Source organism: Cibotium barometz, chromosome 2, assembly GCF_041138505.1.
Source record: "Cibotium barometz isolate CiBa-2024 chromosome 2, ASM4113850v1, whole genome shotgun sequence".
Lineage (NCBI taxonomy): Eukaryota > Viridiplantae > Streptophyta > Polypodiopsida > Cyatheales > Cibotiaceae > Cibotium > Cibotium barometz.
The window spans coordinates 20,492,009-20,510,448 of NC_141047.1; the positions used below are offsets into that span (position 1 = coordinate 20,492,009).

General features: G+C 42.7%; 1 pseudogene; it reads right to left on the bottom strand.

Annotated features, from left to right (window-relative positions):
• Window positions 1-17,437: 17,437 nt before the first annotated feature.
• Window positions 17,438-18,416, bottom strand: LOC147640788 (uncharacterized; annotated as a pseudogene).
• Window positions 18,417-18,440: the final 24 nt, after the last annotated feature.

Consider the following 18,440-nt stretch of genomic DNA (forward strand, 5'->3'; position numbering starts at 1 on the left):
ATACGAAGATGACACAATTTTGGAAGCGGCCATACAAAGTCTTCGAGCAGAATATACAAAGAGGAGAAATGAAGACACAGTAGAAAGGGAGCACCTGCCGAGCAATAGGATTGTCAATGCAATGCTAGACAGAGTCTTGGCTCGTGCACTTGGTAAAGGAAAGAGAAAACTCTCAGCTGAGGAAGTAGAAAATAAGAGACAGAAGCTTGAACGAGAAGCCAGAGCAGCAAACACACGGAGGCTTCGTGAGGAAAAAGACAGGAAAGATGAAGAGGAGCGAGTAAGGAAGGAGGCAGAGCAGCGAGCAGCTCCGAAGACTCCATCTGCAAAGACAAAGAAAACTCCAACACCTGCAAAGGCTAAGAAGGGGAAAACCATTCCTAAACGCTCAAAACTCCCTTCCGATAACTTCCAAGAGCAGCGACAGAAGTTTAAAAATGACACGCCAGCTTGGACTCGCCACGCGCAAGCACCACCGCCCCCAACAACGCAGAAGAAGCAAAGGTGGAGACCAGGGACAGTTGCCCTTAGAGAAATTCGCAAATATCAAAAGACCTGCACACCAATTATTCCAAAGGCACCTTTTGGGCGTCTCGTCAAAGAGATTATCCACGACCAGCGCCGGGATGTCAATCGTGTGCAAGCGGCGGCACTAGGCGCTCTGCAACAAGGTGCCGAGGATATTTTGGTTTCGCTTTTCCAAGACGCGGTTTTGTGCATGGTGCATGCAAAACGTGTCACTTTGAAGCCATCTGATCTTCATCTAGCTAGGCGTATCCGTGGAGAGGAAGCTCTCTTTCACTAGATAGGGGAAGCCTTGTAATGCAACAAACCGTGTTTTGTAATCTCAATTTGATTAATGAAAAACCATGTCTATTTTCAAAAAAGTTATTTTCTATTGCAAGTGATTGTTGTCTTGTCAAGGTAATTGTAGTCTTTTGCATGTAATTGTTGTCGCTATGTACATTCGACCTCATGTGAACGCTCGTCTGCCACCGCCCGTCCGACTTTGGCTCGACTCGACGGGCCAATTTCTCCCGCGTATGGCCCCAGAAGGGTATATCAGCTGTGCGGGGTGCGCCGGGGCCGAGGGGGGGGGCCGGTGGTCGCTCCGTGGAGCCTGTGTGCCACGGAGCGACTTTTGGCTGTTTGACCCTGGGCTGTTTGGCCCAGGGTCAAACAGCCAAAAGTCGCTCCGTGGCACACAGGCTCCACGGAGCGACCACCGGCCCCCCCCCTCGGCCCCGGCGCACCCCGCACAGCTGATATACCCTTCTGGGGCCATACGCGGGAGAAATTGGCCCGTCGAGTCGAGCCAAAGTCGGACGGGCGGTGGCAGACGAGCGTTCGCAAAAATTGATTGAAACATCATAACAGGACACGACAACAACATATAAACACATCAAGAAGATAAAACTTAAAATCAGCTCGAAAAACATCTTGATGTCATTAATTGTTTGATTTTCACAGACGAGCGTTCACAAAAATTGATTGAAACATCATGACAGGACACGACAACATATAAACACATCAAGAAGATAAAACTTAAAATCAGCTCGAAAAACATCTTGATGTCATTAATTGTTTGATTTTCACAGAAGGCAAATGATTACATTGGATCTAGCCAACTCGCTTGATGAGCTTGGTGAAAGCCTCGTGGGTGAGAGTCTTTACTGATGGTTTGTCACCAATGCGTTCGGCTATCTCTTTGGCATCAGTGATGCCTTGTCCAAGGCTAAGGCCACAAAATCCTAGGAAAGACCCTGCACCTTTATCACCAAAGCTATAGATAGCTGCTTCCCTATTTACAAGAATACATTTATGGGCATTTTGGGCTATAGGGGCTTCAGACAGGACGGCGCTTAGGGCTCTGCACTTCAAAAATTCACCTTGCGCATCATTTGAAAAGTCGTTGTGAATTACGCAAAGCATCTCGGCATTGAAGCTCGGGATGTAGTGCCATAGCGCAGCATCTTTCCCCTCCACCTCCTTTCGTGCTCCACCCTTTCGGCTTGCGAACCAGTCCATTTCTCTTGCGGTCTACAAAGTAGATAGAAGAATGAGTTGACTTCAAAAAATTACAAATTAAGAAGGGAAGAAATTGGGTGTACTACCTCAGTGGCATCATCATGATCCGCAAGGTCTACATCACTAATATTGATGCTCCCGAGGCTGACAAAATCCGAAATGGCAAGCGGCTTGTGAGGGGCAAAGCTAGTTTCTGGCACACTCTCGTAGAAATCCTTGCACTGGGATATTTGTACAAGAGTCTCTGCCACAAGGGACTCTATTGAGACATGATTTTCCGGGAGCGTAAGCACCTTTGTGACATCTGCGGAACTGAAGTCAATGTGGATGTCATCATCTTTGGACGGCTGTTGTGTGTCTCGCATGCCCGCGTACATAGCAATGACTGAGAGAGTTTCATCCTGGTGTAGCCCAAGGACATGGGCGATGTCATCCAAAAATAAGAACTCTACACCTTCTACTATGATGGGGTGTAGAGTTCGCACTTCGAGCTCTGGAACTTCATCCATGACATCGTCCCCTTCGATGTCCCGTTTCACAGCCTCAGCTTGCGGCTCTTCCGCCAGAGTCACAAGTGCAAGAGATGCTTCTTGCACTGGGGTGACAATCTCTTCCTTTGGGTCAGCTTCCTTGATCAAGAGATAAGGTGTGGCTTTCTTTGGAGGAGTGGCCTTCCTCTTTCCCTTGCTTTTCTCTGTTCCCTCTAAGATCAGGAGGGCAAGAGTCATGTCCCACCTCAAAAAACTTGTGCCAATGTTGCCCATTCCAAGACCTACGAGGTTATCTTCTTCCTCCTCCCTTAGATATGCGCTACTAAGGCCTTTGAGGAATCTTGCAAGCCTAAACCTGAAATTTTTGTCCGCTTTGTAGGTATGCTTGATAAGATCCACAGGCACCCAAGTTCCCTCCTCGTCTTCAAAGTTGACACAATATTCAGCCATGTATGTGTCCATGTAGCTAGTGAACGCCCCAAACACGTCATTATGGAGTTCGGCAGTGCCTTCCATGTCAATAGATGTCTGAAAGATGGGTGCAAGCTTCTCGATCAAGTGATCGAGGTCAAGCTTGTGCAATTGAGATAGGAGAGCTTGGGCGGGGGTGGCCATGCTTGAGTAGCGAAGAAGGCGAGGGGACCGCAAAGATGCCGAGAGTGAGGAGATGAACTCAAAGTGGCCAAAAGTGACTTATAAAGAGGTCTTTAAAAATTTTTTTATGTTTAAAAACTCACTTAAAACCTCCAAAAAAATAAAAACACGCGACAAAACTTAAAAGTGCACAAAATTGAACGCAAATTGCGAGTAGCCAAAATTGTTTTGAATTAATCTCTCAAAATCTGTTACATAGCTTGCTTGATATGGATACATCTGGGGAAGGGAATGCTTTTACAAAAGTAAGATGCCTCTTTCCTCTTACGTAGAGGTGTGTTATCAATCACAAATGAAAAGTCACCTTTCAGTGCAAACCTAAGGCCTAAGTACTCCCTTAGGTTCGCCATATTCCAATTAGCATTTACTACGATATCCCACACATCAGCTTGCGTGCTAACATGTACATCAAGCTGTTCTGCATCGTTGATGTCCGAATCGAGTGCTTGCCATTCGCCTCCAGTCAGCTTCCAACGTCTGTAAGGAAAGATAATAGAGAGTTGTTGCTTTCCAAGCTGGTACCGAACGACCATCTTCTCCGACACCACCATGCACTTTATCTTGTCACCCTGATGTTGAATAACCTTCAAATCCCACGAAGGTGGCAAAAAGGCACTCATTACTGTGCCTCCCTTTGCAATCCACATTGTAGGAGTCCGGTGAACATCAGCCTCCTTGAACAAAAACACAAACAAATGTAAAGGCATGAAGAACGTGAGAGTCGCACGATGTGACCCATAGGTGCACTTCATTGCATTGCACACATCAATCTCAATCCGACGTCTGGTTAGTGCAACCAAAGTATTGTCGGGCTTTGGCCAATCATGGTCCATGAGACTTGGTGTAGGGAGCCTCCGTAGAGTCCCAGAACCATCTCTTGACGTGGGTACAATATACTCTGCATGAAAGAAGAAAACTGAGCGCTCTAAAAGCTCTGATGTTGAACAACCAGTATATAGTAGCTTGCCGATTTCAAAGTGATGCGCCTCAAAGGTTCCAGAAAGGGCCTCTAAAGGCTCCCATTCCACAAATGTCGACGGAAAGATGTCTGCACAGAACATTACAAGAACACACTTGAAAAAATCAAGCTTCCGTAACATGAAATGATATTAGCATGTCTCAATGCAGCCCATAAAACAAGAAGCACAAATAAAACTTACAATTTGCAGGAAAGCGTTTGTGATTGGCATTGTCAACACGGAGTTGCGATGCCTTGTAGACGTGTTGGATCATCACCTGCTTGCTTCCGTCAGCCCCCTGCTTGAGATCCACTATGCGACCCTTCCAATGGTGTGACTTTAACCCTATGTATCTGCGAGAGACTTTGTGGGCTCCCCTTGTGCTTGGACGCATCGTCACCCACATTCCTTTTGCAAAGGTGCTTGTAACCCACAAGCCAGTGTCGTCTTGTTCGTTGCTGCTGCTAAAGGACTCCACCCTTGAACGAGGTCGGCGACTCATTGTGCTTGGCTAACCGACTAAGCTAAATGCTATGAAGTTGTAGGTGTGTGAGAAGATCTCTGCAACCTAATGCTAGCAGAGCATATAAGCTGGCAAGAGGAGTCAAGAATGTGTATAAGCTAGCAAGAGGAGAGTGAAGAATGTGTGCAAGCAAGAGAGGATGGACTTGATGGGGAAAAAAGGACTGTTTTTCAAGCTTTCCATAGCCAAGAAGATCTCTGCAACCTAATGCTAGCAGAGCATATAAGCTGGCAAGAGGAGTCAAGAATGTGTATAAGCTAGCAAGAGGAGAGTGAAGAATGTGTGCAAGCAAGAGAGGATGGACTTGATGGGGGAAAAAGTGGACTGTTTTCCAAGCTTTCCATAGCCAAGAAGGCACAGAAAGATAGATCTAACTTTAGGAGGGAAGGGGAAGGCAGAATGGGGAGGGAGGAGGCCAAAAAAGATTCTTTTAGTTAGAGAGAGACTCAAAACCGAATTGCTAGTTTTAGAGAGAGGAAGAGGGAGTGGGGAGAGGGAAAAGTAGCTTTAAATGAGGGATAATGATGGGGGGGCGTTTCTGGCCCTAGCCCACTTTTTGAGGTGGGGTCATTTATGCCAGTTTGAGCTGTCTTTATTAAAAAAAGGTGGGAAATCTGATTTTATTGAAAGATTTTGCATTTTCAGCCCAATTTCTTTAAAAAAAAACGTATGATTCAAGTTTGACCCCTACATATTAGGGGCAGGGAAACCCAACATTTTTCTCCACATGGCCTTCTCCCATTGCACCATTCCTTAATGACTGTCATTAGGCTTGGGGCAAATTAAAGGGCCCAAGAAGACCCCAAACAAGTCCTAATGTTGCGCAAGACCTTCCATTATTGAGGATCTTTATAATGTGATTCCTCCCCCAATCATCAAAAAAACGTGTGCCCAATGGGTTTGGGAACTGCTCATTCATGCACTAAACTACATACATGAAGTTTGTCTTTTTGTTCTCCCCATGGTTTGAAGGCATCCTTATTTGGTTGACTAAATGATGAAAGGTATAATAAACCCACAGTCCTGTGTCATCCATATAAGGCCCTATGTCATCCATATATGGCCCATCCTCCTCATCTAGAGTATAGTAAATCATCCCACCCTCCCCTGGCACGTCGCTTATTATCATAAGTGAAGGTGACCGTGCACCTCTCCCAAAGCATCTGCCACACCCACCTCCCCCACTACTTGATTTGCCTACTACTTTGAGAAGCCCCTCGAGCTATCACCACACCTGCTGAGTGGCATTGTGAGGATGCCACACGTTGGGGGGAGATGGCACCATGGATGGGATAGGAGTGTGTTGAGCACTAGGAGGAGTCGAAGGGCAAGGAGTAGGGAAAGTGAAAGTATGAGGGGTAAGAAAAGTAGAAGTGATAGGGGAAGGGAAGGTGGTGGGAAGCGTGGATGTGGTGACTGTGGGGGATAGCTGATGTGTCAGGCACATAATAGGCAGGAGATAAGCGCGAGTGACTTAATTGCTCGGCCCCGTACCTAGACTTTAGGTGGTTCCAAGCTACCTATGCCTCTAAAACACGCTGCAAATTTGGGTCATCTATGGGTACGAGTGTGGCACTAGAGGATGCCCCTCCGTAAATCCGATCTTGCTTTGATGGTGATGAACCCCATGATGGCCACATATATATGCCAAAAAAACATTACATAAACACATAAAAATGTAGCAGCTCACATAGAGCATACATTACATAAAAAGCTTATGCATAAAGCCTTAATGCATAGACCTCATGCACATAGAAGGCTCATGCATAAGGTCTCATGCATAGAAGCCTCATGCATAAGGTATATGAATAGAGCCTATGCATAAAGCCTCTATACATGGAGCCTCATGCATAGAGCTTCTATGGATAGAGCCTATGCATGAAGCCTCATGCATAGAGGCTTATGCATGAGCCTCACGTGCATAAGCCTCATGTATAGGCTTCTATGCATAGAGCTTAAAGCATAGACTCTAATTTATAGAGCCTCATGTATAGAGCCTCATGCATAGAGCTCATGGATAGAGCCTCATGCAAAGAAGCCTATGCATGAAGCCTCATAGAAATTCATGCATAAGCCTCATGTGCATAGAGCCTTTTGCATGAGCCTCATGCGCATAAGCCTCATGTATAGAGATCATATGCATAGGTTTTCTATACATACAGCTTCATAAGGCTTCTATACATAGAGATTCATAAGGTCTATGCATAGAGCCTCATGCATAGGCTTCTATACATACAGCTTCATAAGGCTTCTATACATAGAGATTCATAAGGTCTATGCATAGAGCCTCATGCATAAGGTCTCATGCATAGAGATTCTATGCATAGAGCCTATGCATAGAAGCCTATACATGAAGCCTCATGCATAGAAGCTCATGCATATGCCTCGTCCATAGAGTTTCATGCATAAGCCTCATGCATAGATCCTCATGCATAGGCTTCTATGCATAGAAGATCATGGATAGAGCTTAATGCATAGACTATCATGCATAGAGCCTCATGCATGAATAAGGTTTCATGCATGCATAAGGCCTAGAGGCAAAACATATGCAAGAAAAATAATCCCCAGCACCCGAAGGTGCAAAAATAACAAAGAGTAAAACCAAAAGGCTTACCTCTTATGCTTGTGAGAAGGGCTTGCACACGGTTTATCTTCTTTAGAGAAGAAACCCTAAACCTATCCACAAAAAGTAATAAGATAAGAAAAGTCTCTCTCTATAAAAAACTATTAATACAACTAGTTAAGAATTTAACAGAGTAAACAAGCATACAAGAGAGAAAGGTAAAGGGGCTTACCTCTTATGCTTGTGAGAAGGGCTTGTACGCAGTTGATCTTATTTGGAGAAGAAACCCTAAACTTATCCACAAAAGCATTAAGATAAGAGAATTTTTTATTTATAAAAAACTACTAATATAACTAGTTAAGCATTCAAGAGAGCATACAAGCATACAAGAGAAGTAAGTAGACAAGAGAAACAAGCAACAACCAGTAAGTCTCAAACCCTAGATTAGTGCACTTTCAAAAAATAAAAGATTAAAGAAAACAAAGAAGATAAGTTACTACCTTGATAGGAGGAGGGCTTGTGAAGGTAGAAGTGGAGGGCTTGTGAAGGTAGAAGAGGAGGAGGGCTTGTGAGGGAGATGAGGAGAAGGGGTTGTGAACGTGAGAGATTTGGGTTAGAGATTACGTAGCCTCCTCTCCCTCCGAAATAGCTTACAAATAGTAAATACAAGAATATGAAAGCAAGAGATGCAGTGCGGGAGGGAAGTATCCGATTTTTTTTCCCAGTACGCGGCTGTGGGTGTGCAGATCTAGTAGCGTATATAGCTACATATTGGGAAAAAATCTAGAGAGTTGTTTCAATAGATTCCAAAGAGCTAAATTTGTGTTTGATGAAGTTGAATGATGTTTTCACACACTTGTATTGTGTGGCGTGATTTTTAGGTGCACGTTAGAAGATTTCATGTCCATGTGAGAGATGCAAGGGAGCAATCATGCATTTACGAATCACAATAAAGCATGTGCAAGATTGCGGTGGATTCGAAGATGTACGACATGTGGCTAGTTTAGTCAGTGTATATATTTTCTATCACAAATTCTTATGCACATGATTTAGTTATTCATAAGGTAGTCCATGCTTTTTAGGACGAGGATGAGGAGGAGACATGTCCTAGGATGAGGGAGTCTATCATTATTACAAGCAAGTGTAATTGCGATATTTTTTTTTGACGAAAATGAATATGCAAAAAACTTCAAAAGCATCGATATAAGTGTTGGTATGAAACCGTCAAACTTCTCGCTGAAAAGAGAAATTAAATAAGCGTCTAAATACACGTTGCTAACATAGTCAAAACAATTTATTATCTTATGATAGTTGTTTCGACGCTTTTACCGAATTGACTTTTGATCACAATACTAAAACTTATTTTGATGTGTATTTCGATGCATATACCAACAACTATTTCGACGGATGCAGGTTTTAACTTTTTTTGGCATAATGGTACATCAAGTGCACCACTATGCCAATGTTAAAGAGTACTCACAAAACATCTGTACACTCAAAGGTCACAAAACATGAATTTTTATTAAGTAGAAGAAGTTACATAGCTCATGGAGCCGATAAAAATAGCTCATGGAGTTGACACAAATGTATTTAAAGGCATTTCTCCTTTACATAGTGCCTTGGATGCAAGGCTGAACCTAATCATCGGTGCCCTCAGGGTTTGGAATTGGTCCCTACAAAGAATATTCATAACGCAAAAACTCCGAACGGCAAGTGAGGCAAAAACTATTTGATGGGTGCAAAATGTAGAGGCTTAGTTGCTTGAGGAGGGTATACATGCCATGCTTTAAGGCATACCTTTCCTCTGTATTATTTGCTGCATGATCGACCACTCTTTGCTCTGGAAGCATGAAGCATGAATACTTAACAAAAATGAAATGCCCATTATGCCAACAAAATGTAAGTGAGTGTACTATTAATACTTACAAAGTACGTGTAGAAAGCTCCCAAGAAGGGAGCTCCCTAAAGCTCTCCATTTGCTTGGCTACAGCCTCCTCCTACTGCTAATACCTGTGGGGATTTGCATTGTGCTTCCTACACTTCTCATCCCAAATCTCTTGTGTACAATGCCAAGCTTTTCTCCCCCTATCTTTACCTTGCATGTAATGTCGTTGTTCCAGTGCTTCATTATGTTCACCATGTGATCTTTAATCCACCTAGCATCGATGGACCTCTTCACTACCTAGTGCTGGGCTAAACTCACGCCTAATTTGATTGATGGCTCGATCCTTCTTTGAGCTATCAAGTTTATGCCATGTAGTCATCAAGTTGTGGGAAAATACTATATGGCATAACTCATGGATTTAAGTCTTCATCTTTTTGCCAATGTCGTTAAGGACCACATTTCTGTCCACTACTTGGTATTGGGAGTGAGCCAGATTGGGGGTAGAGGGGCTTGTTTTGAAGAAAAATGGAATGAGCATGAGCATGAGCATGGTGTTTTGTCACAATTGGAAATGGGTGGGCAGTCATGCTGAGGGGAAGAAGTGTCTGTGGAGCCACCACCACATGGTAACAACCCGATGAGTGATGCCATCTTCTACGAGACTGTAAGTAGTCGAGCGATCCGTGGGTGGGGCTTGTGTGACTTGCCGTGGAGTGTCCATCAGCGTGGCTTGTCTGGTGGTGGGATGATGATTGTGCAGAATTGCCAGCGTCTCCCCATAGCCCTTTGCTCGAGGCTCATTTGAAAGATGAAATGATAAAACTGACATGGGGACATTGCTTGTGGTGTAGGCACGGTGGGGAAATTGGGGTTGTATGTAGGTGTCTCATCTGGTGAGGAGTTTTCATTCTACACAAATAATTAAGGGAAAAGAGGCATATAACATGGTTAGACCTAGTAGCCTACTAGTTCTCTGATGACTTTGCATGAGAGAGAGAGAGAGAGAGAGAGAGAGAGAGAGAGAGAGAGAGAGAGTGGTACCTATTGAGGATGCCACCCACGCTCTTCTGGTCAGGTCGATACAATTGAGGCTATTTGAGCAAGGACATTTTATCTGTCATGACGGGTAGAGATGGGTGCAAGGGGCCAGGAGGAGCTCAAGGTATAGGGATGGGAATGGTGACAGGCCTCTGCACATCAGCAGTTGCAACTGTCGTGCTATTGGGAAGGATATCTCTCTTCTTTAAGCTTCCTGAGCAGGTGGCGTAGAGAGAGAGAGAGAGAGAGAGAGAGAGAGAGAGAGAGAGAGAGAAGAAGAAGAAGAAGAAGAAGAAGAAGAAGAAGAGTTCAACTCTAGTAAAGCACGAGATAGAGTGAGAGAGTGGAGTGGCACGAGACAGCGTGAGAGAGTGGAGTTGCATGTGTCCCACCACCACCACAACGTTTAATCATGAAGTGTTTTGAACTAAACATTTTTGCTCCTTTCAAAATGCCTCTTTTACACCCTAAATAACTATTTGTGAAAGCCTTCCAAAAAGGAGAAAAGTGGTACCACCTATGCATCCTTTAACCCCTTACACCATAGCCATTTGGTGATAAAGAGAAAGAGTCTGATGAAGAGGAAGGGGAATATAAAGAGTACAAATGCATTTGAGGGGAGCTAGATTGATGGAAGGGAGGAGTCGGTGTGCACAGGAACTCAAGGAAAGGAGTGGAGGGAATTTTTTGGAGGGGAGAAAGACAGGCATCGGCAGCGCCGTAGGTTCGAAAAGTTATTTTTCTCAGTGTCTCTATAAGTGCTGCTAAAAACGATGCCTAGCAGAGATTATAGCAACGTTGGGTAAATTCTAGATAGCAAACCTATGCATATGTACCATTGACACTACTAGACTTAGTACATGTATTCATATGTACCATTGACACTACTAGACTTAGTACATGTATTCATATTCAATTTTTTAATTGCACACTTTTTGTAGCAAACCTATGCATATGTACCATTGACACTACTAGACTTAGTACATGTATTCATATTCAATTTTTAATTGCACACTTTTTGTGCCCAAAGAAATGGCTTCTACTAGTTCAGATAGTGGTGGGTCACCATTAATTGGAGGTCTAGAGTGGTTGCGAAGAAGAATCCGAATTGTTCATGTGCAAGATGTAAGAATGTTTGTGTACGTGAATGTCGAGTAATATTGGAATATATTAGAAAATGGGGATCGTTTGAACCAATGCTAGCCAACTTGATGATGCAATCCAATTCCTTGATTAGTATATAAACTTATGAGATGAAATGTAAACTCATGGTTTGCCATATGTAATGTTGAGTGTCATTTTTAAATATGGTTCATTAGGATGAGGAGGGCATGGACTTTCGTGCACAAGTACTACACAATATGCCTCATTATTTTGTCATGAGGAGGGAGTACAAGCATTGTTAAGGAGCACTTGGAAAGTGGAGCGTGTTTAGTACATTTGGAAGACACAGGATTTCCTTCACATGAGATCAAGGAAGAGGATGTCATGGAGGAGATGATCACTCACTTTTTTGAAAGCAAGGGTGAGGAAGAGACACCTAACTTTGAAACACATGAAAGAGAGAATGTGTTACACAAGGAGGCTAACACACCATTGTACGAGGGTGCAAAGTACTCAACTTTGCGGGCATGCTTGGAAATCCTCAACTTGCAAACAACATATGGATGGAGCCATAATAGTGTGAATATCCTACTTCGATTATTAAAGAAGATGATCCCAACAAACAATTTGATGCACGCAAGAAGAAGTGATGCTCAAAAAACACTTTCCAATCTTGGTATGGATTACACTTGAATTCATGCATGTCGTAATGATTGTGTACTATTCAGGAGTATCTTTGCCAATGTCATGCAATTTCCAATTTGTGGAGAGGATCATTACAGGAAGGATTTATAGGGTGCAAAGATTCCGCAAAAGGTATTGACACACTTTTATATTATACCTTGCATTCAACATATGTTCCGGTGTCAATCCATTACTGAGTTAATGACATAGCATGTGAACCATGGTTCAACCTAGTTAATGACATAGCATGTGAACCATGGTTCAACCTATGGCATAATGAGGATTCTTGTCGACTCACCAGCTTGGGCTCACATTGAGAATGGATGGCTAGAAAGATGAGCCTCGTAATTTACGGCTTGGATTGGGTATGTATGGGGTGAACCCATTTGGATTGAGGTCTACATCATGGTCCACATAGCCTATTGTTGTTGTGAATTACAATATTTCTCCATAGATTTCCATCAACAACAAGGGTCATGTGATGCTTGCGCTTCTTGTACCTGGGAAGCATAAGGTAAAGAGGATGGATATATACCTTGAGCCCTTTATTGATGAGCTTGAGCAATTATGGAGAGGCATAAGGGTGCATGATGGCATGCCACAATACAATGGTCAAGGGTATCTTAATGTGGACTATACATGATTTTCTAGGCTATATGGAGTGCTCAGGTATGTCATACTCATAAATTGATTCTTATCTAAGTATGCACAAATGATTCATTTATAATTCTAATGTATTGTAATGTCTATTAACTTTCAATTCTTACATGCCAATTTCGTAGGTCTCACAACTGCAGGATATAAACATGTCTAATTTGTGGTCCATCGCTTGTATCCAAACAAGGACATGCACTAAAGAAAGTGGTGTATGATGAAGATCATCAATTTATTCCTCCAAACAACCCTAATTATGCTCCATCAGAGGTTTCTCTGCTTCTGATGAGAGGTGCAGAGTGAGAAGCCATGTGGCATTCACCTCCTATTATAATGCCATTGGAGGGAACGTGGAGGGATGGAGAGTGGGACGACGAGAGATGGAGGGTGACTCTCATCACAACACCCGCAAGCATGAAAAGGTACTCAATCTTCTATCGTCTACCATATTGGACAGAGTTAAGAATAAATCATCCTTCGGATCCAATGCACATTTTTAAGAATGTGGAATCAATGATTTGGGACCATCCAATTGGTAAAAAAGACACCCATGCAATAAGGGATGACCTAAAGGATATTGGACGCATGGAAAATGCATGGCCAAGGGTAGTCAATGACAAGGTGGTTTTACCAAAGGCGCCATGGAGGTTGACATGGCAAGAGGAAAAGAATGCCAAGAATCAAATTTCGTCTTTTCTTATACCGACCGGTTTAATGCATTCATTAAAGGGCACATTTACAATAACAAAATTAAAATAAGGGTGAGCATCAATTTTATGGTCTCAAATCACATGATTGGCACAAGATGATGCAGGTAAATACACAACTATATCTATTTTTTGGAAAATCCTTGGTTTATGTTGTGTAGACTCTATATTTATCTTTTATTGCTTTCAAAAATTAATTTCACTACTTCATACTTCCAATATCAATTGGTGGGGTGTGGAGAAGAAAAAACTCAGAATGTCATCTGTAAATTAGGTGGACTGGCAAGGTGGGTTCTAATCAAAACTATAGATTTGTGTGTTTGCTATGACCTATAGCTTTGAAATTATCTATTCTTCCTTTGTTGAATAGATGGATAGTGTTAAAGGAGATTCATCCAGATTCCATTTAGAAGGCTTGAGTTGAGTCAATTGAGGCGGTGTGTATGATTGAAGAAAGCTTTCCAAGAAGCATACTCACAACTCAATTGCACCTTCTAGTACATTTGGTGGATGAGGTGGCTATATGTGGCATTATTCATAGCCGGTGGATGTTCTTTCTTGAACTCTTCATGAAAACCTCGAAGGGATTTGTAAGGCAAAGGATAAGGCCAGAAGGAAGCATGGCAGCAAGAATCCTTCATATACATCTCTGAATATTTGAAAGAAATTGATCCATCTATGCTAATATTCATGCATAACGATGCGGATGAACGAATGGTGTCACATGTGCCACATGGAAAAAGGATGCATTCAAAAGATGGATGAGTCCATGCGCAAAAGGTTACATTTTATCTTCTTAACACTTATGTGATGGAAAAGTGGATTAAGAAATATGAAGATGCAAAAAAAATAAGGATAGAGGAGAGAAGAGCATTTAAGATCAACACAAAGGCACATGGCATACCCACCCAACCTAAAAGCTCTCTCAAAGGATTGTAATATTGAATGGCTTAGAGATGCCCTAGAGCACAAGCCAAAAGGACAGGAGAGGAGATAACTAGAGAAGAAAGGAAGTATGCAAGGGGATGCGACTACCATGTAAGTAAATATGTTTTGCAGCGATATATAATGTTGAATAATAAATTGCTTACATATAAGCTATATTAAAGATTTTTTATTGGGTTGCAGTATAAAGTGCATAATGCAATGTGGTCAGAAGGTTGACATTTTTGTACTCAACATGTGGACTCCAAGAGAATCAAATACAGTGATTGTGGTGTAATGGCAAGTTTTGACCAAGAAAGTCAAGCTAGTAGAAGAGATAATAATATTATAGTAGAGAAACTTGACTATTGTGGAACAATTCAAGATATCTTAGAGATTGGATTTAGAGCTTTCAAAGTGTTCATCTTTGATGTTAAGTGGTATATAGAGGTACTCAAGCAACCGTCAAGAAACATGGTGTCACATGCCACATGGAAAAGGATGCATTCGAAAGATGGATGAGTCCATGCGTAAAAGGTCATTACATTTTATCTTCTTAACATTTATGTGATGGAAAAGTGGATTGAGAAATATGAAGATGCAAGAAAGATAAGGATAGAGGAGAGAAGAGCATTTAAGAGATCAACACAAAGGCACATGGTATACCCACCCAACCTAAAGGCTCTTCCAAAGGATTGTAATATTGAATGGCTTAGAGATGCCCTAGAGCAAGCCGAAAGGACATGAGAGGAGATTACTAGAGAAGAATGGAAGTATGCAAGGAGATGCAACTACCATGTAAGTAAATATATTTTTCTATGATATATAATGTTGAATACTAAATTACTTACATATAAGCTATATTAAAGATTTTTTATTGGGTTGTAGTATAAAGTGCATAATGCAATGTGGTCAGAAGGTTGACATTTTTATACTCAATGTGTGGACTCCAAGAGAATCAAATACAGTGATTGTGGTGTAATGGCAAGTTTTGACCAAGAAAGTCAAGCTAATAATATTATACAAGAGAAACTTGACTACTGTGGAACAATTCAAGATATCTTAGAGATTGGATTTAGAGCTTTCAAAGTGTTCATCTTTGATGTTAAGTGGTTCAAAGTGGTATATAAAGGTATTCAAGCAACCGTCAAGAAGCATCCAAGAGGATTTTTTGCAATTGACTCAACTAAATTATGGAAAGATTCAAGAGACATATACGTTCTACCACAACATTATGAATAGGTTTACACTTGATTTTCAATTTTGATGAATCTATAGATAGAAGGAAGGCATTGTATATATTTTCTTGTAAATATTTTGTAGTTCTTTCTTTTAGGTTGTGTTTCATCCCAACCAAAGAGATCCTAATTGGTGGTATGTAATACAAGTCGCTCCTCAATCTAAATGTATATTTCAAGATCAAGACGTTGAAGAAGAAATGCATGGTGGACGATCAATGGAGGATGCAACTAACAATCAGTATGACGACCTTGAGGGCCATGATGATAATACTTCTATATCTTCTTCATGTAGTAGCAGAATAGGACTTCGTATTGATATAGGAGCCATTGAAATGATGGATTTAGAGATAGACCAATTGGCATGCATGGATTTATTGTAAGATCTGGTACAAATTAAATATATATCATCATAACATATGTACACATTGATCGGTTTGTATAATGATTCGATGATTTTGTTATTTTATTTCAAGATGGATCTGATGGTGGTACAAATTAAATATATATCATCATAACATATATACACATTGATCGGTTTGTATAACGATTTGATGATTTTGTTGTTTTATTTCAAAAATATTTGGATGCTTGTCAACCTTTTTGGGTTTTAATTTATTTTAAGTTTTTATTTCCACTCAATTTTAACACTTTATTTTTTTTCCAGTAATGGTACTTATAGCGGCATTTAATAAGCATTGCACAGCACCGCTAATAACGACGTTAATAGTGATGCTTAGTGATGCTAATAGCGACGCCTATAGTGTCGCTCAACGATGCTAATAACGACGCTTATAGCGACGTAACGTAAAACACTACAAATAAATGCCACTAATGATGCCTTCTCTTGTAGTGTAAGTGACACATATTTGTTAAAATCATTGGTGTCATGTATGCAACATAAGCGTCATTTATATGTATATGTTATTGATGCAACACATGGATGTCCCTAACAATGTTGACCCATATCGATGCCAGTAAAATGATGCCATGTTTCAACCCCATAGTGACAAAAATGGGTGTTTTGTCATAGTGCTCGAGCTTGATACAAGGTGCACCGTGCTTGTTTTGGTGGTCTTGAATGGTTGCCCCTAGGTCTTGGGTGATTTGTCCCCTTGGGTAGCAATTTTTAAAGATCTTGGGCAGCAATTTTTAAAGATCTTGGGCAATGCCTCCACGCCCTCGTGTACCTAATTATCACTCAAGCTGATGTCAAGAGCATAGGAGATGTTGACAATGCTCACATCTACACCAAAAACACCATCTACATGTGTAGTCAACTTAAATGCCTACCTCCCACCACGCATAATAAAAGGTTGTAGGTGCTTTACAAGGTAGCAAGAGTGAGGGGATAATCATAGATCTTAATGGTAGCTGCTCCTCTTCTTCATGCTCTGGCAAGAAACCCACCACCGGCCCTCTTCTTTTATCCCATGATATGTGGCCATGGCAACAACATTCTTTTTTTCTCCACTAATTATTCCATGTGAGTCTCCCCTCCTCCCATGAGCTAACAACTCCTTCAAAACTGACAAGTTTCCAAGGTATGAAGATAAATGTACTGGAATAGATGTTGAGATAACTTCAATAATTTGTTGCAAATGAAGTTGCGTAATGGACAATTTAATGATGCACGTAGACGAGGCTTCCTTGTTGCTTACGCATGTTATATAAGAGACATTTGAATACACATTAAGAATACTCCCTTGAGCATGTTATAATGGCACATTTAAATGCACATTAGGAATATTCCCTTGAGTATATTACAATGGCACATTTGAATACATATTAGGAATACTCACTTAAACATATGAAAATTGAAAATAGGGCAAGCGAATTACCAAGAGGAGAAGAAAAATGTTTGTAATGTTTCTAGTTAGCCTCACTCATGAAAAACATGCATTATTATCTTCAAATTATGCCATGCCAATAGATACCAAAGCATATTATCTTCAAAATTATTCCAAGCCCTAGTAGGTAGACTACTAGAGATACGCCTGCAGGAAGGCGAGAGAGTCGATGTCGGCAGCGTCCATGGCGCACAGATCCCCGGTGGATGAAGTGGGGGTGACGCCGCAGTAGGCGGTGGGCCAGTTCTGGTTCCCGTTGTCGAAGCTGTGGGTGGCGAAGTCGTAGGTGAGGTCGAAGGGGACGTTCTTGTTGTAAGGCGAGGCGACGGCGATGTTTCGGCGGGTGAGGCAGTCGCCGTAGAAGATGTCGTTGGTTCCTACGTTCATGCGCAGGTCGTACTTGGGCCGCCAGAAGCTGCCGGAGAGCCCGGATCCCACCTTGAAGGCGAGGTTGGCGCCGCAGCCGGGGTAGAAGGCGATGGAGGGCAAGCGGAAGAGGAAATCCGAGTCGGAACGGGCGACGTTGCTGCCTCGCGGGGTCTCGGCGGCCTCGGTGAGAACCGCCTGCGCGCCCTGCGACCAGCCCAGGAGTCCAACACGGTCGGCGCAGATCTTTCCCGAGACAGGGCTGAAGCCTGACGTGGAGGCGAGGTACGTGTAGGCGGAGCGAGCGTCCAGCACGCGGGTGGTGTAGGGGTCGACGGCGGTGACGTACTGCGTGGGGTTGGGGCTGGTGCACTGGTACTGCCAGTCCGCCACGGTGGCGCCGGCGGGCGTGCGAGGGCGAGCGCCACAATGCCCAGCCCGGCGAGCTTGATCCCCCACTTGTCGATGCCGTTGACGAGGTTGGGCGTCACGCCGTCGCTGTTGGTGGCGGAGGGGTTACGATTGGACCACATACCGCTGCAGCCGTGCATCGTAACGATAGCCGCGTAGTTGACCTGGGTGGAGTCGCTGGCGTCGAAGCCGTCGGGCTCGTACACGACCGCCGACAGATTGACGGGGGTCGCCGGGTCGGAGTGGTTGGTGGGCCAGGGAATGAGGCAGTCTGGCTTATGGTGATCGCTGCCTCCGCCACCAAAATATGGAAACAGCACGCTACTACAAAAACCATAATTAGTGCCATCATTATAATCAA